At 46.8% G+C, this 9,018-nt stretch overlaps 1 pseudogene; it reads left to right on the top strand.

The window, feature by feature from the left end:
• Positions 1 to 2,300: 2,300 nt before the first annotated feature.
• Positions 2,301 to 3,818, top strand: LOC113877915 (annotated as a pseudogene).
• Positions 3,819 to 9,018: the final 5,200 nt, after the last annotated feature.

Below are 9,018 nucleotides of genomic sequence, written 5' to 3'. Positions count from 1 at the left end.
CTTCAAGTACAGTGACCCTCAATGGCTCAAGTAACTCCTGCTCGATGTTCTCGGCACACTGGCGTGTGGGGTCTACAGGAAACCCCTCCTCCCGTGAAGGCCCAGCATCTCCATCGAGCACGTGTCTCCACCACTGTGCTGTGCCATCTCCCTGCTCACCTCTGCACAGAATTGCTTCTGATGGTGTCACTCTTTAGGCAGGGGAGTCATTCTTGTGAATCATCATCTAACAGTTAATATCTCACCTGCAATTTTATTTCTATATTCCTTAAAAGGAGTTCCTTAAAATCCCAATTGTATTCCTTAAAAGAGCGTTTTATCAAAATCTTGACTTGAACACCTATGTTTTTATTTATCAACTTTTATGTTTATGTCATGTGAAGAGTTGACTCATTGGAAAAGACCCTGATGCTGGGAGGGATTGGGGGCAGGAGAAGGGGACCACAGAGGATGAGATGGCTGGATGGCATCACTGACTCGATGGATGTGAGTGTCAGTGAACTCCGGGAGTTGGTGATGGACAGGGAGGCCTGGCGTGCTGCGATTCATGGGGTCGCAAAGAGTCGGACATGACTGAGCAACTGAACTGAACTGATGTCTCCTTCATTGTGTCCTGTGCTCTGGCTCAGCCTCTCTCTTGGCCTCTGCTCTTGGCCTCTCAGGAAACAGCGTACAGGATGTATTAGTTGCATCCGCCCTCCCCTCTCACTGGCTCTTTTCCATCCTCCCTCATCTCCGTGACATGTGTAACTCTGTGCACATCACTATCACCATGACACCCTCCCTCCCTTGGGAAGCCTGTTATCACCTTCCTGCTCCTTTCTCTGCTGCCCCGTGTGTGTCCCTGCCCAACACTCACAGCAGCCTCACAGCAGGCGCTCTCCCTCACTCTTCTCTCCAGAGTTCCTGCTGGAATTTCTGGACACCACCTCCCAAGTATTTACCTCTGACTCTGGCTTCTTCTTCCCTGGTGGGCCCTGTAGCATCTTCCCCTGAATGAAGACCACAGATAAAACCTAAATTCTCCTTCTTCCCCAGCTACCTTAGACTCCCCTGTGGATGTCTCCTTCTCATCCAGGCTCAGTGATTCAATATCATCCATGAACCATTTTTCTATACTCAACCATCTATCTGGCTGTATTGATACCGTCTCCAGGGGAGTGGGTGGAGCAATGATGGGCAATGTTGAGATGGCAGGTAGAGACCAGGCCAGGCAATGAGGGCGTGAGAATGAAGGACAGTGCTAAGAAGAGGAGCAGATTATAGAGAAGTCACAAGGGTAGAAGAGGTTGGAGAATGTTTTTAAAAACAGACCAGGGAGAAATCTGGGAGAGGAGAGGTCGAGTCTTAGGAAAGAGAAATGATCATTGCATAGCTCCTCAGGGGGGTGGGGGTGGGGGAATCCAGCAACGTGCTAGTTTACGAGCAACATCCTATCAGATGCTGTATTTCAGTTGGAAATACTTCATGCTACAAATCCGTTACATTTGTAGAAATTCCTAATGCATTAGAAATTGATACATTTTCCTGCAATGGAATAAATTAGGCTAAGGTTATGCATTACATTGTTTATTGTGATGTCAAGATGTCATTTTATATTAGTGTTTATTCCAATGTGGACCAGTAAAGCGTATTATAGTACATCATCTATTCAGTGGACTGATTTGTGGAAAATAGTGTCCCAAGAGAGAATATTCCCCAAGATAGTGTCAGCTGAATATAAGCAAGATACGTAAAACATTGTGCACAGTGTGCGACCATGTATGGTTTTAAATGTGGTTGTGCTCAGTCACTCAGTCATGTCCCACACTTTTGACACTATGGACTGTAGCCCACCGGGCTCCTCTGCCCATGGCGATTCTCCAGGCACGGATACTAGAGTGGGTTGCCATTTCCTGCTCCAGAGGATCTTCCGGACCCAGGGATTGAATCTGAGTCCCTTATGTCTCCTGCACAGGGAGGTGGGTTCTTTACCATTAGCACCACATGTGGAGTGAAGAAGAAATAGATATTCATAGTTGCTTGTGTATCCATAAAATGACATTCTGGGCCGTCTCTCCTGATCCAGGGGCTAAGACTCTGCACTCTCATTGTAAGGGCCTGAGTTTAATCCCTTGTCAGGAAAGTAGAACCCGTATGCCACAGCTAAGAGTTCCCATGGAAAAGATACTGCAGGCACAGCCAAATAAATACTTAGAAAAAAATATAAGCCTCTGGAAATGATTCCTGAGGAAAAAAACACGTGGCTGACTGTGGAAGCAGCAGGGCCTTTACAAGAAGGGAGGTGGTAGGAAGAATAATGTAACATGAAGTATTTTATATTTCTAGGTTCTTGAACCTTGTACATGTATTGTAAGTTCCTCAGAAATGCCAAGACATTACAAAAAATTTTAAACCTCTAAAGAATAAAACTCACAGTGTTATTTCTACAAACTGAATTAAAGTCAAGTTTGTTTCATCAGAAAGATTATCTGGCTTCTCTAAAACATCTTCTCAGGCTTTTCTCACACTACCCAGACAGTGGTCCATATGGCACTGTCTGGATTCTTGTCATAACTTGAAGTGAATCTTTTACATTATCCTGGGTCCTTGATGTCCAGCAAATGAAGGAAGACGTCATCACGTTCCTTGCAGCAGGGGCCCACTTAGGTAGCACCGACCTTTACTTCCCAACGGAGCAGTACATCTACGGAAGGAAAAGTGGCTGCGTCTACACTAGGAATCCGAAGAGAACCTGGGAGAAGCTTCTGTAGGCAGCTCATGCCATCGTTGCCACTGAAAACCCAGCTGCTGTCCCTGCTGCGTCCTCCAGGAACCCTCGCCAGCGAGCTGAGCTGCAGTTTGCTGCCGCCACTCCTCTGGTCAGCCGCTTCGCTCCTGGAGCCTCCACTAACCAGACCCAGGCAGCTTCCCGGAGCCAAGACTCCCAGCTGACCACCCCTCCCAGGGCTGACCGCCAGCCTCTCCCAGAGGCATGTATGTGAAGTTCTTACCATGGGTCTGTGTGACACGGACTCTCCTCTGCACTCTGGAGAGGACCCATTCTCGGCAACCAGGGAGCTCAGTCGGTGGGTCTGACTTGGCGAATGCTCACCCGGGAAGTTCCACCCGTGCACGGCACCGTTTCCTGTGAACACTCATGGGAGGTCGTGCCTGATCTCTACGTCTGCAGATTCTGAAGAGATTAAAAGGGAAGAGCAGGTGACAGTTGAGCAAGTTCTAACCAAGGAGGACTTCACCGTGAATGGGTCACTTCAGCAGCCGAGTGCAACGCTACTGGATCTGAGGTGCTGGCCTAGTCCACAGGCGGGCAGGTGAGCTCGCTGCCCACTCCGCAGATCCCCCGAAGGCTGGCCTGCAGCGCCCACTGCTCAGGCCACTGGACGGGTAGGCACAGCACTGCATGGGCTTCAGCTGTTCTTTCACAGGCTCTTTTCTTGGGTGGGGGCTGTGCTGGGTCCTTGCTGCTGCACAGGTTTGCTCTGGTTGCGGTGAGTGGGGAGCACTCTGGTTGTGGTGCCTGCCTTCTCATTGCAGCGGCTTCTCTTGCTTTGGAGCGTGGGCCCCAGGACCCCCAGGATTCAGTGGTGGCAGAGCGTGGGCTCAGGAGCTGTGGCCCCCAGGCTGTGGAGCACAGGCTTGATGATTGTGGTTCCCAGCCTTAGTTCCTCTGAGGCACCTGGGATCTTCCTGGACCAGGGATTGAACTCATGTCTCCTGCATTGGCAAGATTCTTTACCATGAGCCATTATGGAAACCCCACAAACTCTTAAAATAGAAATTGGTTGAGAGAGAATAAGCAGTTTCTAAATAAATAAATATGTCTACTCATGAGAATGTTCTGTGACTTTTGCTTTTTTCCTTTCACATAAGAGGAAAATTTCCTAATTCATAAATCATTATGTTCTTCCCTCAAACAACATTTGCAACTGCTAATTTTATTAGTTAAGCTTGATCCAATTTTTAAGATACTTTTCTCACACTTTCCCCTATGCACTGTACATTCATTATCAATTGAAATAATATTTTATCATTGTTCAGTCACTCAGTCATGTCCAACTCTTCGCGACCCCATGGACTGCAGCACACCAGGCTACCCTGTCCTTCACCAACTCCCAGAGATTATATTTATATACTTCATATGGATGGGAAGATAATCAGTTGACTTCATCCTTGAATTATTTCTCTGAATCTGATATATTAATATTCTAGTAAGATATAAAACACTTGGCTGACTTCAGTATAATAAAAAATAATAGAATCAGGTGACCATATCTGAAGACTGATTATAAATGCAACAGCCATGTTGATGAGGAGCAGTGACACACGGGGGGACATTTTATGTGGTGAGAGAGGGGCGCTGGCCTCAGGGATTTAAAGGGCTGCTTGAAAACAGAGTGGAACTCGGCTCAGTGGATGGACCTCCTGGGAGTCACTTCCCAGGGACACACAGGACAGAGTCCTGAGCATCCTGTGTGCCCACAAGGTGGTCTGAAGTGGTGGCCAGGGCACTCCTCTGCGTATCAGTGGAGATGGTAGCTGTATTGTGTGTCTGTACGAGTCTGTATAAGGTGACCCTGCGTGCAGAAAAGCAAATTTGACTAAATGGCAGTTGGCCTCAGCTCTAATAGTAAGATCTTTTCTTAAATCAATTTCTTTCTCCTCTCAGCTTCTCCGTCTGAAAGGAGTTACTCTTCATGAGAGCCATTCTCTTTTAATTCCCTTCTTCAAAGCCTCACATTTTGTAGCTTTTTTCCAGTAAGTATCTTTCCTTGTTTATTCTTCAGACAAGCTAAGCTAGAGTAAAATTTTCTTATTGGACTTTAAAGATAAACAAATACTTTTAAAATCAGACTTTCCAAAGGTTCTAAATTCGTTCATGTTCTCACTTTAGTATGTTCAATCCTAAGCTTGTAATCAGCGTTTTTACCTGATTCAAACACAACTCTGGGGGGTGAATTGGTGGCAGGACTCCACAGACCCCTGGAATTTTGAACTCTTGACAGTTAGATCTCCTTTTACAGAAGTGTTAGCAGCCAATGGAACAAGGAGCATATAGTGCCAGATTGCAGGGCTGACAGCAGGGAAAAGACAGTTTATTGATGGTAGAAAAGATCTGCCTTCTGACCAGCAGCCGCTGCTCACGGTGAGGCAAACCGGAAGTCCCTGCAGACGCAGAGACCCATGCGGAGGGAGCAGGATGCTTCAGCCACACTCGTTCTCAGCGCAGCCCTCAGAAAGGGGTCCTTCCTTGACCTGACTCGTGCTTCCTGTTTCTTTAACTCCCTGTGCTTTGGGGCTGCTCTGCTGAGTTGGACTCCCCTTTGCTTTTCCTAGATCCCCTTGGGGCCTTCTCACAAGGCCCGGCAGCAGGCAGCAAGCAGCGGCGCCATTGGGCAGGTCTGCTCCTGTGACTCCTCTGGCAGCTGTGCGGCTGGGACAGCGCGCTGAGCTTTCACCGTCCCTCTCCTGAGACCAGAGGTCGGAATGTGATGGGACCAGAGGTCGGAAAGGGGAAGAGGGAAGAGCTGCCTTTGCTTTCTTTCACTCCTGGGCCAGGAGCTCTTAACCTGAGGGATTTGGAGAGCCCAGGGAGCCTGTGGCCTCCCTGAAGTGATGCATAAAATGAGTCTGTGCACAATCTTTTGTTCAGTAAAGAATAAATGCCCTGGATTGACCCCTTCCGAATATTTTATCTTTGTTCCTAGTCTGTACAGATCCTGTGCTTTGAAGCACAACACCGCTGCAGTGATTTCATCACACTTCCACTGCTGCCGGTCCCTAGTAAACCCAGCTTTCAGAATCAAGAGAAGCTGGTGGCTGACAAGGCTTAAAAACATCCTCTGAAGTACCTAGAATCAAGAGCATTTGACTGTACTCTACTGGAACGTTTTAAGGTGTGCTGCTGCTGCTGCTGCTGCTAAGTCACTTCAGTTGTGTCCGACTCTGTGCGATCCCAGAGACAACAGCCCACCAGGCTCCCCTGTCCTTGGGATTCTCCAGGCAAGAACACTGGAGTGGGTTGCCATTTCCTTCTCCAATGCATGCAGATGAAAAGTGAAAGTGAAGTCCCTCAGCCGTGTCCGACTCTTAGCGACCCCATGGACTGCAGCCTACCAGGCTCCTCCGTCCATGGGATTCTCCAGGCAAGAGTACTGGAGTGGGGTGCCATTGCCTTCTCTGATTTTAAGCTCTAGTAGTTTGCTTTTCACTTGTGAGCAGCTAGGTCCAATTGTTTCCACACAAGAAAACCGAACTAAAGTCTATGTGCCTGACCAGGGTCACAGGACACAAACTACTTTAGGGCGGGTCCCAGGTCGGCCTGAGATTCTGTCATTACCAGGAATCAAAGTAGCAAAGAGCATCTGTGACACAAACGCTAAAGCGTTTTATTACTGGATAATTTGGGTTGGGACGGTTCCCTAGAGAAGAGAATGGCAACTCACTCCAGTGTTCTTGCCTGGAGATTTCCATGGGCAGAGGAGCCTGGCAGGCTACAGTCTAAAGGATCGCAAAGACTCGGACACGACTGAGTGACTTTCACTTTCTTTTTTCAGTTTGGATCTATGTAGAGGTAAAGTCTTTTCTGTGGATATTTGTAAATGCTTCCTACAGATCAGTTATATGGCTTTGTGTTCTTCTGAAATTGCTCCCATAACATTGATCTGGGCTTCATACACTTATGTACCAAATTACTCTGTTTTCTGTGCAATGGTGGTAAAACAGTTAAAAAGCAAGTAAACAAGCCAAAGCCCGTGAACTGTTTGAAACAGGCTGAAAGCGCCACCTACTGTCCAATCTGTAGAGGTGCCCGAGGAATGTAGTCTGAGCCTTATGGACTGAGAGCCACAGGAACTAGGATATTAAGGTAAGTTAGACTCACATCTAACTAAGCTTTCTACTTATATGCTATTTATAACGAGTATGTAGTTATATTTATGCTCTCTCCTGAGCATTCTCAATCTTTGGTTACAGAAAGTAAGATATTGAAAATCACTGAGCTGTGACAGGTGTAAGAAAGTGTTTCAGGCTATCATATGCTTTCCACCGGTCCTGATTATCCCACACCAAAATGCCTTGAGAGTTCTGGAGCAAAAATGCTCTTTGCCACTTTTATTCCTAGTAACGACTGAGGCCCAGAGCTCCCTGGGTAGGCCCTCCCGCTGGGGACTTGACTGTATTTATTTTACATGTTTAAGAGACAACAGCAACAAAAAAAAAGCTCTAAAATGGCAAAAGCTTTCGGGTACACCAAACGGTGGGCTTTGATGTTGGTGTGAGTGTTTTGTTTTTAATGGAACAATCCATTATAGAAGGGGCCAAAGTGAGTTTAGAGAATAAAGTGTACATTTTCTTCCTCTGAGAGCTACTAATTAAACATGTCTTTACTATGGGCCTGGCATAAATTCAGACTTGCCTTGGACAGGTGGCTGACTTCCAGGCTGCCTTAAACCCAGCCAGTGTTCAGGGAGTGGCCCAGTGATGGAGGGGACGGCAGCGTGCAGCCCGCGTTTCACTGTTTGTGCTGCTCGTGTGCTCTTTCTGTCTCTAGCCCTTCAGCAGATATTCACTCTCTTCTAGGCAGCTTATCATTTGCTTGACTCTGAAATACATTGGTTTGGTTTTTATGATAAGCTGGTTCTGTACAATCATACGTAAAGTGTTTATTTAAATACAAACAATATACACTCTCGTTCAAGTTCCTTCTGAGTTAAAAGTACACAAAAAAAGTGGATAATTTAGAGTGAAAGTAGATTTTTTCTTTCATCCTTATCAAAGTGTCTGTGGTTCATTTGTATATATTCCTCCAGCTTTTTAAAAAACATTTTCAAATATATATTTATTTATACAGATAATATATGTTCATTTTTAGTTCAGTTAATCAAATAATGTGTGTGTTGTTTTACAACTTGCTTTAGTCATGTAACAGTATGACTTTGAGGTGTCACCATTTCCTGTTTGGGGGTTTTCCAGTGGTTTTCAATAGTAATATAAAAATCTTTCTTTAGAACAACACGATTCTGCTATAAGAAAACTAGGTTCATTTAGCATCCACATTCAGGAAAATTTACAAATGTCTTTAGTTGCCCTGCGCATCCCACCATCAGGAATGGAGGAAACTGCCAGCAAGGAAAGTCTCAGTAATGAACACCAGGCACCCCTTCAGATCAGATCAGATCAGATCAGTCGCTCAGTTGTGTCTGACTCTTTGCGACCCCAGGAAGCGCAGCACGCCAGGCCTCCCTGTCCATCACCAACTCCTGGAGTTCACTCACACTCACGTCCATCGAGTCAATGATGCCATCCAGCCATCTCGTCCTCTGTCATGCCCTTCTCCTCCTGCCCCCAATCCCTCCCAGCATCAGAGTCTTTTCCAATGAGTCAACTCTTCGCATGAGGTGGCCAAAGGACTGGAGTTTCAGCTTTAGCATCATTCTTTCCAAAGAAACCCCAGGGCTGATCTCCTTCAGAATGGACTGGTTGGATCTCCTTGCAGTCCAAGGGACTCTCAAGAGTCTTCTCCAACACCACAGTTCAAAAGCATCAATTCTTCGGCACTCAGCTTTTTTCACAGTCCAACTCTCACATCCATACATGACCACAGGAAAAACCATAGCCTTGACTAGCCGGACCTTTGTTGGCAAAGTAATGTCTCTGCTTTTGAATATGCTATCTAGGTTGGTCATAATTTTCCTTCCAAGGAGTAAGCGTCTTTTAATTTCATGGCTGCAGTCACGGAGAAAAGGAGAAAAAGAGAAAAGAAAAGGCACCCCTTAACTCAGCTCTAAAGGAGGAGGGCGGGGCGAGGACAGCTCACTGGCTGGAGCGAAGGTCTTGTGATGCCTGTGTCTCCAGCCTGGCAGGTAGCAGCCCAGAGAAGCGAGGAAAGAGAGACAGTAGGAGGAGGACAGTGGAGGGCAGGAAACGGGCCTCCTGGCGGCAAAGCACACAGGTCGCTGCAGAGCCTGGGCAGAATGAGCGGGTCTGCGGAGGAGCCAACAGAGAGACACCCGGAGG

The sequence above is a fragment of the Bos indicus x Bos taurus genome, chromosome 19 (genome assembly GCF_003369695.1).
Source record: "Bos indicus x Bos taurus breed Angus x Brahman F1 hybrid chromosome 19, Bos_hybrid_MaternalHap_v2.0, whole genome shotgun sequence".
In the NCBI taxonomy this organism is placed as follows: Eukaryota; Metazoa; Chordata; class Mammalia; order Artiodactyla; family Bovidae; genus Bos; species Bos indicus x Bos taurus.
The sequence above is the reverse complement of the archived record's forward strand: the minus strand, read 5'-3'. Positions and strand labels throughout refer to the sequence as shown.